General features: G+C 41.8%; 1 pseudogene; it reads right to left on the reverse strand.

Moving 5' to 3' along the window:
* Positions 1-13,617, reverse strand: part of LOC133388621 (rap1 GTPase-GDP dissociation stimulator 1-like) — a 60,872-nt pseudogene that overhangs the window by 20,737 nt on the left and 26,518 nt on the right.

Here is a 13,617-nt window from a genome sequence, read left to right on the forward strand (position 1 = left end):
AGTTCCTCCTCCTCCTCCACAATTCTCTCTCTCCCTACCTCTTGAATTCACCTAGTGTAGATGATTGGGCTTTCCTATCCACATGTACTTTCTTAATAAAATGTTTATTTTTTAAAGATAAACACCACTCTTTTATATTCTTTTATATCTCCAATGTACTCTGCTGCATAAAGCAACTCTCTTCATAGGCTTATGGGCCCAGACATAGAGATTTATAAAAAGAAGGATGAGTATCTGGAGTCTGTAATATAGACAGTTTAGATAAGAAAGGATGGCTACTTCTGAGTTTGCTAGGAGTAGGGTTGCCAGGTTCATGGCCTGAGACTGATCCTGTATCTTTAGGAGAAGAGAAAGTCAGCCAAGTGCAGGTGTTCTTGCAACTCTGTAATGGGAAAAACCACAAGGTAGAATTCTCCCTTTCCCCTGCACAACTTTAAAGATACAGAAGACCTCTTGGATGCTGGGCCTGGCAACCAAGAGGTCTTCTGTATCTTTAAAAGTTGTGGAAGGGGAAGGGAGAATTTCACTTTGTGGTTTTTCCCATTACAGAGATTCAAGAACACCTGCACTTGGCTGACTTTCTCTTCTCCTAAAGATACAGGATCATTCTCAGGCCAGCAACCTGGCAACCCTAGCTAGGAGGTCTGATGCCACTGAGCTGCTAAATGACAAACTACAGAAGATGGTCCTTTCGAATGAAAATGCTGCTGAATACTTTGGGGTTATCCTTTGTCCTTGAAGAACCAAGGCCAGAGGCATCTGGAAAGAAAGATGAATGGGATGCTACAAACACGAAAGCCATGAGACACATCAGTAGCTGTAAGTGATATATTGAAGATAAGCAAACTGCAAGCAAGATGTAGGAAAGGTTAAGGCAAGTTTTTCAACAAAACAATTCATCAATGAATTTCATCAATGAATTTCACACCAAGTGTGAAAAAAGGTTTTACAGCACTGGTAGGCCACTATTTTGTTTGTGGGGACAGAGCCTATAAGTACCTCTCAGAAAAAATGGTCAGGAAATTATGTTGCCACCCTTTTCCCTGCTGTGCGAGTACTGAGTGATCTACCAGCAGGTCGCATACGCAATTACCGGGATATATCAGAAACAGAAAGAATTTTTGGTATTGCAATCCCCAGTTATGGAGTGGGCCTAGCTATGCAAGAGATCTGAAAATTGCCATGTTCCTTGGAAAGAGTTGCTAATGCCACTGCATTGGGATTACAGGCCATAAAAGGAGAAATGAGTCAAATGGTACAACAAAACCATCTAGCCTTAGACTTTGTCCTGTCAAGCAAAGGAGTTGTATATGCTCTGATAGGAAAATAATGTCTCTGATTCTTCTAGTACCATCGATGCCCAGATATCAGTAATCCAGCATGAGGAAGAAAAATTACACCAGGATTCCTGGTTTTTTGACAGGAGGTTTAGTGACATTTTTGGAAGTATTAGTGGGACCATTTTACATTTACTACTTCACATCTTATTGGTTTTGTGTGCTATATATATATTAATTCAAATGGGAATATGTTGTGTAAAGAGTGTTGGAACAAAATTAGGACAAGGGAGTATGAACAAAATAGTGCATCAAATGAAAGAGAAAATAGGCCAAGATGAGGATATAGAGAAGTGGATAACAGAAGAAGATGCTGACCCTTTCTCCTTTTCAAAACTTCCAGAGTTTGGGATTTGTGCCAAAAGGCTGATTTGTGACAGAAGTTGAATAGTGAACATAATGGGGAATTTTATATATCCACACATATATAATCATAGATATTAAGAAGGTATATGTTTTATAATCATAAGGAGTTAAGCATAGGCCTGTAGGCCTATTAAGACCTGAGATCCAGGCTCAAAGAGAACCCTAAAATCCATAAGGCCTCAGTCAGACCTGTGAGTAAAAGCAGGCAACTGTCATAGTGATCTTCTGTTTCCTTGCCAAATTCGGCTGGTGCCAAATTTGGCCAGAGTGTGACTGACAAGTGATTAGTCTATTGTGTAAACCCAATCAGCATATAACTGGTAAGCAGTGATTGATATGATATTGGTTTTGATCCAAGGAGATTGTTTCTTGTGTAGAGCAAGAACTCCATCTAGGGGAAAAATTATGTAACATGTATTAGAAGTTATAATGAGACAAACGGTGTGATTTTATAATGATTTTAAAATAACCCAGTGTATATTGTACTACAACTTTAAAGGTATGTTTTTCATGGTAAGAAAAAAGGGGTTCTGAGTAGGGTTGCCAGGTTCAGGGCCTGAGACTGATCCTGTATCTTTAGGAGAAGAGAAAGTCAGCCAAGTGCAGGTGTCTTGCAACCTTGTAATGAGAAAAACCACAAGGTGGAATTCTCCCTTCCCCCTGCACAACCTTTAAAGATACAGAAGACCTCTTGGTTGCCAGGCCTGGCCTCCAAGAGGTCTTCTGTATCTTTAAAATTGTGCAGGGGGAAGGGAGAATTCCACCTTGTGGTTTTTCCCATTACAGGGTTGCAAGAACACCTGCACTTGGCTGACTTTCTCTTTTCCTAAAGATACAGGATCAGTCTCAGGCTATGAACCTGGCAACCCTAGTTCTGAGGTAGCTTGCCTTTTCTATTTTCTGTTCCTTTGAGGCTGAGAGGCAGGGGGCAGTTTTAGAATCACCCAGTCCCTTCCATGGACTGTGTGGTCTTTGAATGTAGCCTTGTGCCTTAATTACAATCCTTTCTCTATAGTTATGCATATTTTCACATTAGGAATGGGATTTCTAGACATAAGAACCCCTATTGGCAAAGGAATAGAACTGGGGGTGCTCATACATTCCCAAACACCCTATGTTGAGTTAAACTTAACTCAAGGAACCTGTTCAAATATCTCCAGGTGTACCTGGGTCAGCGTGGCCGATCAGAACAATGAAAGTACAGGGATGCATGAAAGAACATTCACAATAGCAGAATGTAAATGTATGGCAGAAACTGGTCTTAACTAGCCCCAAAATTCATTAGTCTTGAAAGACAGCAGAACAATGGTGATTTTAACAAGATGGACAGGATCTTGGAATCAGGAGTAGAATTGCCTAAAGCTTTCTAATTGGTTTGAAACTATTGCAGTAAGGAGGAACTGTGATGTTATGTGGGCAGGAACTCGTGAGATTGGTGAATCACTGCCACATGCTGTAACTGTACACTATAAAAGAGCCTGCACACAGTGTCTCGGTGCAGTCTCTCCTGGATGTTTCTGAGAGGCAGACCCTGCATATGCTTGTAAAGAATAAAGGCCTACATTTTTGCTTCAAGCCTGTGTCCTCAAATTTTTTTAAGGACCCCCAGCAAAAGATCCCAATGGAGAAAAATTCTCCATCAAACAGGCAGATCTCATGATTCTTGTCTTGTTTTTTTACTTGCATTTTGACCAATTGATTTTTAATTGTTAGCTAAAGAAGGTTGAGAGTTGATGTTGTACAAGCGGTAGCTTACAGGCTTAACTGTCACAGAGCTGATGATAAAGATGATGATGAATTAAATTGATACCCTGCCCTTCCAAAGGGTGGTGATGATGGTGGTGGTGGTAGTAGTAGTGAGTTGCTCACCACCATTCACAAGCACAGGACATCCATTGGATTTGGCTGTTGTGCTATGCTAAAAACAAGGCTTTCTCTAGCAAAATTCTGTAGGCTGACAATTGGATATCACACAATAAGTTATTGTTTTGTTGATCTCGGGTAAAGCACTCTGGCAGCTTACTTGATTGAGGAGCAGGATAAATATGCTTCATATAAATAAAGTGAATAGGCTTCTTTACCATTCCTGGCAAAGTTAGCAATGGCCAGATCCCGTCAGCTGTAACTGGGTGTGCTTGGATGTAAGCCATGTTCCAACGCTCTGGCAGATAACACCATTCCCCTCTGAAGAGAACTGCTGCATGGATTCATCTGTAGTACAACAAATGAAGAGCTATTGATAGTATTGTTATAGCTTTGTTCACTGTTGTGACATGATTCACCCCTTCTTGGGCTTTTCTGCATAGCTTGAAAGCTAATGGCAGTTGTGAATAGCTGCTGGTAGTCAGTTGATGGTAGGGTGGACACTTGTGCATCATAAAAAAGAGGAAATGCATCATCAAAACCAAGTACAAAGATTTGCATGAAAATTTGCATATGCTGATTTAAACAGATTCAAATTTAGAAATAATTACTATAATTAAAATAGAAATGCATTTCACCAGTGGGGAAGGCATGCCTATATGCTGTAGTTCTATGATACCACATAAAAAGTGGAGAATGTGCTATTGAGTGCAGCATTTAAGCTGCTGTAATGCCAAATGCCTAGCCTTTGCCAAGCACAAGACTAGTAAGTTTGGAATTTCAAAAGCATCATGAACACGTCTGGCAGCGAACAAATTAAAGGCTTTATTAGAGCAGGATTTACAAACAACTATCTTTTGCAAGTAATAAAACACTAAACGGAAGCTAATGGCAAATGGGTCTTTGTCTCTCTCCCCCCCGTCTTATGCTCTTCCCCCCGTCTTATGCTCTTCCCCCCGTCTTATGCTCTTCCCCCCGTCTTATGCTCTTCCCCCCGTCTTATGCTCTTCCCCCCCGTCTTATGCTCTTCCCCCTGTTCACTGGCTGGAAACGTCCTAACAGCACAATGATAATTTTTGCCTGGGAGGGGTTGAATCTGCTGTCTTCTGGGTGTTGCTTCTTGATGATACTTGATGAGGCTATGTTAGCCCCCTGGAGGTTTGGTCTTTCCTGACGTTATCTTGGAGGTTCTTCAGCCCCTGGAGACTTAATCTCCCTGATCTAGGGGCCCCATACTTATCCCCCAAGCACCCCCTGGGAGGGGCACCTTGCACCTGTTAGATCATTATCTTCCCATCATTCAGGTAGCTGGTTTCCCCCTCAGGTGATGTCTCCTGACCCTGCATGTGGTACAGCTTGGCCTGAGAATGCAGCTGCATTCTCAAGGTTGATTGCTTGTTTTGATGATCAGGCTACTTGTTTACATTAGCCTAGTGAGAACACTTGTAAGCCAATTAGCCATCATCCCTTCCAAGTCTGAGAAAGCCATAAACAATCCCACCTAACAGAGCAGAAGCATGGGACAAGCTGCATTGTTTTGTTTAACTGCATACCTCTTCTCACAGGCTATATCTGAGTACAGACAGAGTGGAAACTTCTGTTCCAGCTTCTAAACAATATCACAAAGCCTGTGCTTTGAGCTATCTAAATGCAATACATTACAATTACAGTGTGCAAAGCAATACCAGTGTGCACAAGCAATTAGCACCCCATAAAACGGGTTGGGGCAATAATTAGGGGACAGAGGCCATTCACATGTGATTTCTACACCTCCTCAATATACATCTAGATAATCTTCCAGTGACTGGCAATACAGCTGCCTCCTTCATTCATCTTGGTGATTGGTGATTTTTCTTTTCTGGCCCAGATTGCACAAAGCTGATGGGCAAACATGCCAACTGAATTGTTTTTCTGTGAGCACAAGCTGCAGGTTGGAAAGTTTGAAGTGGTGTGGGAAAAATATGGAGAATGAACCAGGGAAGTGCACGGGTGGTCTGAGTACAATAATTTGCAAAGTAGTTGTGTGAACTGGTTGTATCCCAGATGAATACAGAAAAAGGCATTTGGACCCTAGTGCTGCCATGCTGCTACACAAGTGAGGAGCAGATCAGAGAAGCAGAGCTCAAAAGAAAGAGTCAGTGTTGGATCAATCTACATGTTGCTTTCATTAGGCACTGCAGGGGTAGGAAACTTGCAGGTGGCCCTTGGCCTAATTTTATGTAGGTGGGGGGAGCCTGAAGGGAAATATGGCAGGAGGGAAATGGCAGAAAAGCCAAACAGATGGAGTAAAGGATCCTTTCTGCAAGTGATCGGTTCAGACCTCTGGCATGAGCAGTCCACTGGGTGAGGAGGAGGAGGAGAGAGAGGGGAAAAAAGAAGGTGGTAGAAAAAGTGGACTGCTCACTGCTGAGTCCAGCCCCAATCACCACCACTAGAATGTGTCCTCAATAGACTACCCCCAAGAAAATGCAGACTTCAACAGAAAAATGGTTCCCCACCCCTGTTTTGGGAATAAATATTTTCATGCTACCACCATAGTGTTTAGCATGACATTTGATGTTTTTCTTCATCACATGGAGTGTGTGTTTGATAGTGCCAGGTGCTGCCAGCAAGGACAGTCCTGACCCTTGGCACATAGGTTCTCCAGGTGGATGGCTAACACAGTGTCTATGCTACAGTAGTGGACTGTGGGGAAACCATCAACCAGAGGCGGTTTCAACTTTTCCATGGGATGAAGGTAAGACATAGATCAGCCCTGACCCTTGAGTCAATGAAAGTGACCAAAAATTAACAGCAACACAAAAACTAACCTCCCTCAAACCTTACAGAATTAATTCTCATAAGTGACAAGTAAATATTAAGTGAACAACTGGATAATTAATTGGATGCCTATTTTACATGGATGGCTTTCTGTTTGTCTCAATTACTACAATTTTGTAACCATAAAAAGAATTAACTGCAATTCCCCAGTGTTTATATTTCGAACAGATGCCAAGGCTCCTCTCTTTTACCTAGTTAGACAAAACAATAAGAAAGAGAAATGAAATCCTTCTGATAAAATACCCTTGTGAGATCAGTAACTTTTAACCCACTGTTGCTAAGCTAAAATCAACCCTGTATAGGCTTGAGAAGGTCAGGTATTACAAAAGACCGTATAAGACTCCTGTAGTTTCATCTTGCCTTGTAAAAGGCTGCTGCGGAATGTTCTAAGGAGGGATGGGAAACCTGTGGCCCTCTCAGATGTTGCGGTACTCCAACTCCCATCAGCCCCAGCCATCAATGGCCAATGGTCAAGAATGATGGGAGCTGTAGTCCAACAGGATCTGGAGGTCCACAGGTTTCACCTCCAAGCAGATTGAATGCCTGAGCATAGGGACACATTACAGGCTTAAAACACAGCAAGGCTGATTTTTCTCACTGTTTCAATTTGATTTTGCAAATCCTGGTGTCTCCAGTCGCCTGCTGTCTGCACCCGGTTTCCCCACTCCTCTGCCCACCCCATCTCCACCCCCCGGAAATCATCATCTTGTTTCTCCTGGTGTTGACACTTCAAAAAAAGTGAGAGGAGACAGATCCCCCCCTTCTTGTTTACAGAGACTGATGGGCAGAGATGAACATGGATCTTACCTCCCCATCTCTTGTTGCAATATATATACCAGATTCAAAGAAGAGGGATGACTGCATTTTAAGCCAGTAATGTGTCCCTACTTCCTACCCTTAGACACTGATTCAATCATCCACCTGCAGCCTCTGGCCAAAACCTAGCTAGCTAGCATTTAAATGCCTAAGGCAAGCATGTATAACAAAATCAGCATTACAATCATACTACCAAGGGTATGATCACTTTTTGTGTGTTGTTTTTAAAAACCCATCTGTGGAGGAAAATTTCCTCCAGGAGTCTGGAAACGACAGGCTGCAGATGCATCTGTAGCAAGGAAAGGGAGGCAGTGAAGCAGATAGCCCTCCTGCACCTGTTCTTGCTTTGTGTATCTGGACTCGTTCCCTGGGCGCTCTCATTCTTACCTCCAAGTAGCAAGGGCACAATCAGATCTGATGCAGCCTTTAAACTGCACATGTCTTCTGGCTTGGAACTGTCCTGGAGCCTCAGCAGGATCTCCACTATAGCCTCCTGAACACCACCTTTAGCCAACTGCAATTTCAGGGCATCTGCAGAAGTCATTATAAACAGGTTCAAAGCTTCTTGCTGAGTGTTGGCAACTGCAGACAAATGAGGGCTTGTTCTCACAGTATGATTTGCATCCCATCCCGGTAAGATGAAATAAGATTGTGTGGGAGGTCATGTTATGGGGAGGAGACCCTGATAAAGCAACTTCCCATGTGATTTCCCCCTTCCATGTGATCTCTTATGGCACATCTATGCTTATTCTATCCGTTTCATATAACTACCATGAATTTCCTCAAAGAATCCTGGGAGATGTACTTTGGTGAAGGGTTTGATAGCTCTCTAACAGAGATCCCTACTGACGTCTGCCCCACATTATAATTTCCAGGGTTTCCAGGAGAGAGAGAATGGCTATTAAAATAATCTAATTCTGTAACACAGATATATTCTTCAACTCATAAATGACCTGGTATAGTATGGGAAGTAGTCGTAGAGAAGTTGCACTCATGCTGTCAGGATAACCTGTGAATTGTGCCTTTTACTCATTCCAAAAAGAGATTAATATTTAGCTAGAGTAAAAGTAACACTTAAAAAAAGGTCTACTCAGTCCTCCATTTTGTCTGTAAGGTAAGCTGTCCAAGACTAATAAGAGAGGACAGAGTGCATTTGCAGTTCCCCATGATACCTTCAACTGAAATGGAAAAAAGAGTGTCCCAGTCCTCTATAAACAGATCTGGAAACTCTTGGGGTGTATAAAAGCCAAATTTTCTCTGCTAATTCAGTTAAGACAACATCATATCACTTACCTGTTGGTTGCTGAGAGAGCTCTAGACTCTTATGCAATCTTCCATTTAGCACTGAAATGCCACCTTGAGTCAAGCACCCCTTATTCAGAAAAGCTCAGTTTTCTTTGGCTTCCCTGATGCTGAGACTTCTCATCCTCCTTCCTTTGAAGAGTTCTTAGATCATAAGAAAAGACAGGAATACAATTGCAATCCCCTTTATTTCTTTTCTCTCTGCCTCTCCAGCTTCTCTGCTTTCACTCCTTCAACATCCCTACTTTTCCTTACAAACACTGGAGGATCACAATACAGTTGCTCTTGGCTGACTGCCATCTCATCTCATCTCATCTCTCTTCTTCATATCTCTCATCCTCCCCCTTCCTTCTGGGACATGCCTTCTGTAATTTACTTTGAAATTGCCTTTTGTTTTACTTTCTCAGAACAAACAATTGTTTCCTGGAAAATTCTTGATCTTGTCTCTGTTGCTTTTTCTAAAGTATCTTATGAGGCCTCTCCACTATCTAGACTAAAATTCCTAAAGTTATTCATGCTGTGCTGCTGTGTGTCGATAGAAAGTGCTGTTTCTGGATCAGTTGCACAAGAGTGACAATAGCTTGTCCTCCAGCAGAACAGAGCCAGGGCCACAGGGGAAAGAGGCTGTCTCAGACAACAGGGCCCTTGCTGCTCAATAAACCCTTTGAGTGCATCTCTAGCTTTATTTTCTTGTTGAATAATATTAGGTAAGCACAGTGTGATAAGCATTGTGAAGTGGACCACCTTAAGCTGCACATTTTCCTTTGCACTTTAGTTTTGCCCATGGGGAGTCAATGTGGTCCCCTCCAAATGTTGTTGGACTCTAACGCCCATCATCCCTGACTATTGGATATGCTGATTGGGGCTGATGGGAGTTGAAGTTCACAATATCTGGAGGAAACCATGCTGGCTATCTCTGGTTTAGGCAGTGCTATGTTGCATTATATTGCTCATCCTATTAGACAGTTACCACTCCACTACAATGCAATATGGTCTCCTTCAGATTTATCCACAGTGCTGTGGGAGCTGCTTCTCTGCGGTGCAGTATATATGTGGATACTGGAACTACATGGACAGGACCAATTACATGTCTTTTCCAGCTGATCATTGCCATCCCTCCCGCTGAGTGATGACTGAATGAGAAAGAAGTAATTGACTCTGCCCACGTGGTTCTGGTATTGTCTGGCCCTGCTCCTATTCATTTGGAGGTGAAGCAAAGGCAGGGAGAGACATGCAAAGGTAATCCATTGCCACCAAGAGCAGAGTCTCCTAGGTGCCCAGACCACAGGCAGTCTTAACCCAGAAGCTTCAGGGAGTATCTCCTGGGACACTCTGGCCTTTTGTGAAAGCTTCCTTGCTGCTGCAGCTGGGTGGTGGCAGGTTGCCAGTTCAAGTCTTTTTGCAGGCTCAAGCCCGATGAGGGGTACCATAGCTATATGAGCTCCTCTGCCTGTGTGTGACTGAAGGGAGCAACTATGCTGACAACTATCAGCTTTATAACTGTAGCTATTTATTTTTTAAACTTGCTTGTCTAGTGTACCGAGACACCTTTAAACATAGATTGCTGGTTAAAATCAGGACAAAGTTACCTTTTAATTACAAATGAACCAATGAAGGGAGTGGGTGGGTAGGGTAATAGTCGGAATTACAGATTTGAATAACTGACACTTCCCTTAAGTTATTTCATTAATCTTAATTTGGTTAATTGAAGTTGACCATGCTACATTAATCAGCCACTAATGTCTACTGTGATTTCATCAAAACAAAGACTCTGGGAGCTTTTAAAATATAATTTGTGTAACCAAGGACATCCCACAGGCCAGGCATCCAAACAAACATGACAGTCCCAGTTTGGGTACCTGCTTCTTTTGCACCCTCCACTGTCTTCACTGTTATTGCTGCTTCACCTCATGCTATATTGTTAGTATGGCATCATATTGTACATGGGAAATAATGTGTAACAAATGTGTTAAGGCATGCATGCAACACAGGTAGGTATCACAGAGAAATCTCTCTTGGCTGTTGTTCCTTATATTTATTTTATTTATTTGTACCTATATCCTGCCTTTCACCAAATAGTCACAAAATGAGTACTATGTACATTAAAATCATAAAATAAAACCTATGTTTTAAAACCAATGCATCATGCTTTCCTGACATAATGTGTGAACCAGCCCTGCACATGACTTAAACATAAACATAAAATTTGGGACTTTTGGTGGTTGGTTTTCAAGTTTTTGCACAGCCAGCATACACACTAGATCCAGTATCCAGATTTCTACAATGACAATGGCAGAAGCTGGTTTTCATACTCATATTAGAGCCTTTTCAGTGATGGCTCCCCATTTGTAGAATGTCCTCCCTGGTGAGGGACATCTGTCTCTGTCACTATTGACTTTTAGGAGGAATTTGAAAACATTTCTGTTTACCTAGGCATTTGATGATGGAAGGAAACTGTTCTGGCAGCCCAGAGATCACTAGATGAAAGAATGTTTTAACTGTAACTGTTAGAATGTTGTACCTGTTTTTAGAAAGCTTGTTTGTTAAGTTATTTTGTTGACTGCGCTCCTTCAGGAGGAAGGGTGAGATGTAAAATCTGTTGTTTTTATTGTTATTGGTGGTGGTAGTGGTAATATTTAAAATGCTTTTAAAGGAGGCTATTAAGTTTCTAGATGGTGAACTGAATGCTTCTATAAACAGCTGAATTAAAAAGAAAGCAAGGAATAGAAAAGAAAGCAAGGCACAGAATGTTGCTCTTGTACCAGGTGACAGAGTTCTGAAAATATTGGTTTGAAATGTGCCATTAAATATCTAGCTTAGATATTTAATAAGCTAGATAACAGTTTAGATAATTGCATGAAAATGTATGTGAAACCGCCATTGGATATCTCAACAAGGTAGCCAAGTACTTACCATTCTCCATTAGCGTCTGTAGAATCTCAAGGATTATTTCTACCTTCTCTTGGTGGTTTGCTCACCGCAGCTGATGCACCGAATGTTCTGCAACTCTGGTCTTGCTAACGGCCTGTTTAGCAGTGTCTGCATAACATATAAAATGTATGTGAATTACTTGATCTAAGTATTATACAGCCAGCGTGGATTTTTGACATTCCACAATGCTAAATTGAAAATACTCCCATGCCATTCTGATGCTTCCCATAAGCTCATTTCAAAACAAACTCTTACAGAACGTATAGTCCTGAACTCAGAAACACTTGCTTAACAAGCCTCTGAATTTTCATGGCGATAAACAAAACAGTCAGAGAGAATAGAGAGTTCAAAGTCTAAAAAGAGAGAGAGAGAAACCCAGAGCCCTTTTGGACTTTTTTTTCTGTCACCTTCATCTTTTGCAATTTAAAAGTTTAAAAAATGCCTGGCTGATTTTTAATTAATTTAAGAAATTTTGGCTGGAACTCAATGATAATGTCGGGCATGCTCAGTAAGAACCAACTGTTGGTGTTCTAAAAGCCTGACTCACAGCTGCTGGGCTTGCCTAATCAGGGGGCCACACCCACACCAGACTTTGATTTCACTTGCTCAGAGGCACATGTTACCAAATTCTTCCAAGTAACACAGGAAGTGGATTGGACTGTGAAAGACCAAGCCAAATTGTGTTTGCTTTTGACAAATTTGTAGGGTAGTACAATATCTCAGAGAGGAGGTCAGGTCTTCTGCTCCCCTGGTGCATTAACTATAGCTGCCCAATTTCCCTGCTTTTTAAAGTTTGATAGAAATATCTGTGGCCTATAGGTAGGTTCTTAAACCGCAAGGTTTTTTTGCCTATTAGTGAATAAAATATATGAAACTAAATGTCCTATCTGATTGTGTACTGCCTTCAAGTTGATTCGAACTTATGGCGACCCTATGAATATGGTTTTCATGAGGCTAAGAGGCAGTGACTGGCCCAAGGTCACCCAGTGAGTTTCATGGTTGTGTGGGGATTTGAACCCTGGTCTCCCAGGTCATAGTCCAACACCTTAACCACTATGCCACACTGGCTCTCTGATTAGAGATGAGATATTGCTCTACTGATTCTGCAAAGTGCCTTCTTGAAATTTTTCCTGTATTGACTGTTGTGTGAATTCCAAGAGACAAAAAGTCAACCCTTCCTTTAGAGCAAATATGACCAATGGCCCTGACTACGTGAAAGAACATCTCCCGGTCTGTGCTGTCCAACAGTGGTATCAAGATTGGCACAAAGCCAGGATCTGTACAGGGGGTCTTCATTTCCTCTGCACAGATAGAAGAGAGAGGCAACGTTCACCTATCATTCTGATGGTATAGGCCAGCAGCATAAAATTCAAAGAGATGAGATTTTAGTTAGGACTATGATGACAGTAAAGCCGCTAAAACTGGGACAAATGTTCTAAATTTGGGCTCATTCAGATGGCAATTCTGGAATATGATAAATGTAAACCCACTAAAACTTCAGTGCACTGTGTTTTAAGAGTAAAAGCAGACATTATTTTTGTATGCAATTAATTTTGTGAAACTCATGTTATGCTCATTAATATATCTTAATATAAGAATGACCCTCTGAATTCAATTTTTAATTAATCTGAGAGAACTGGATTAACTACCCATACATTTCTTGGACATTTTAAGATTAATCTGCCTTTTCATGGCTCACTTAAAAACTGCATAGGCCCCTGTAATAGCATACTCAATCAGTAGTGAGAGAAGCATAAAGGCTTCCCTACACCACTGTTCTTCAACCTTGGGTCCCCAGATGTTGTTGGACTACAACTCCCATCATCCTTGGCCATTGGCTAAGCTGGCTGGAGTTAATGGGAGGAGTAGTCCAACAACATCTGGGGACCCAAGGTTGAAGAACAGTGCCCTACATCATGTGCCCCTCACATCTAAACTGGGTCCTTTTTGACTGTTCTCCAAGTAGTGTGAACTGGGAAGGTGACTGAGAGGATCCAATTCACTGCTGGGGTGGAACACAGAGTGTACAGAAGACTCTATGACCCTTTGAGTCTCCACTGATGTTTTTCTTAGGCATGTGAAGGAACCTCACAGAGACCTGAATTATTTCAGTCTTGTGCAGGCTCTTTTTAAGGACCTGGCATTTTGCCTGCAATTCAAAATGGGTACCCCCTCCCCACTC

Source organism: Rhineura floridana, chromosome 7 (genome assembly GCF_030035675.1).
Source record: "Rhineura floridana isolate rRhiFlo1 chromosome 7, rRhiFlo1.hap2, whole genome shotgun sequence".
NCBI lineage: Eukaryota > Metazoa > Chordata > Lepidosauria > Squamata > Rhineuridae > Rhineura > Rhineura floridana.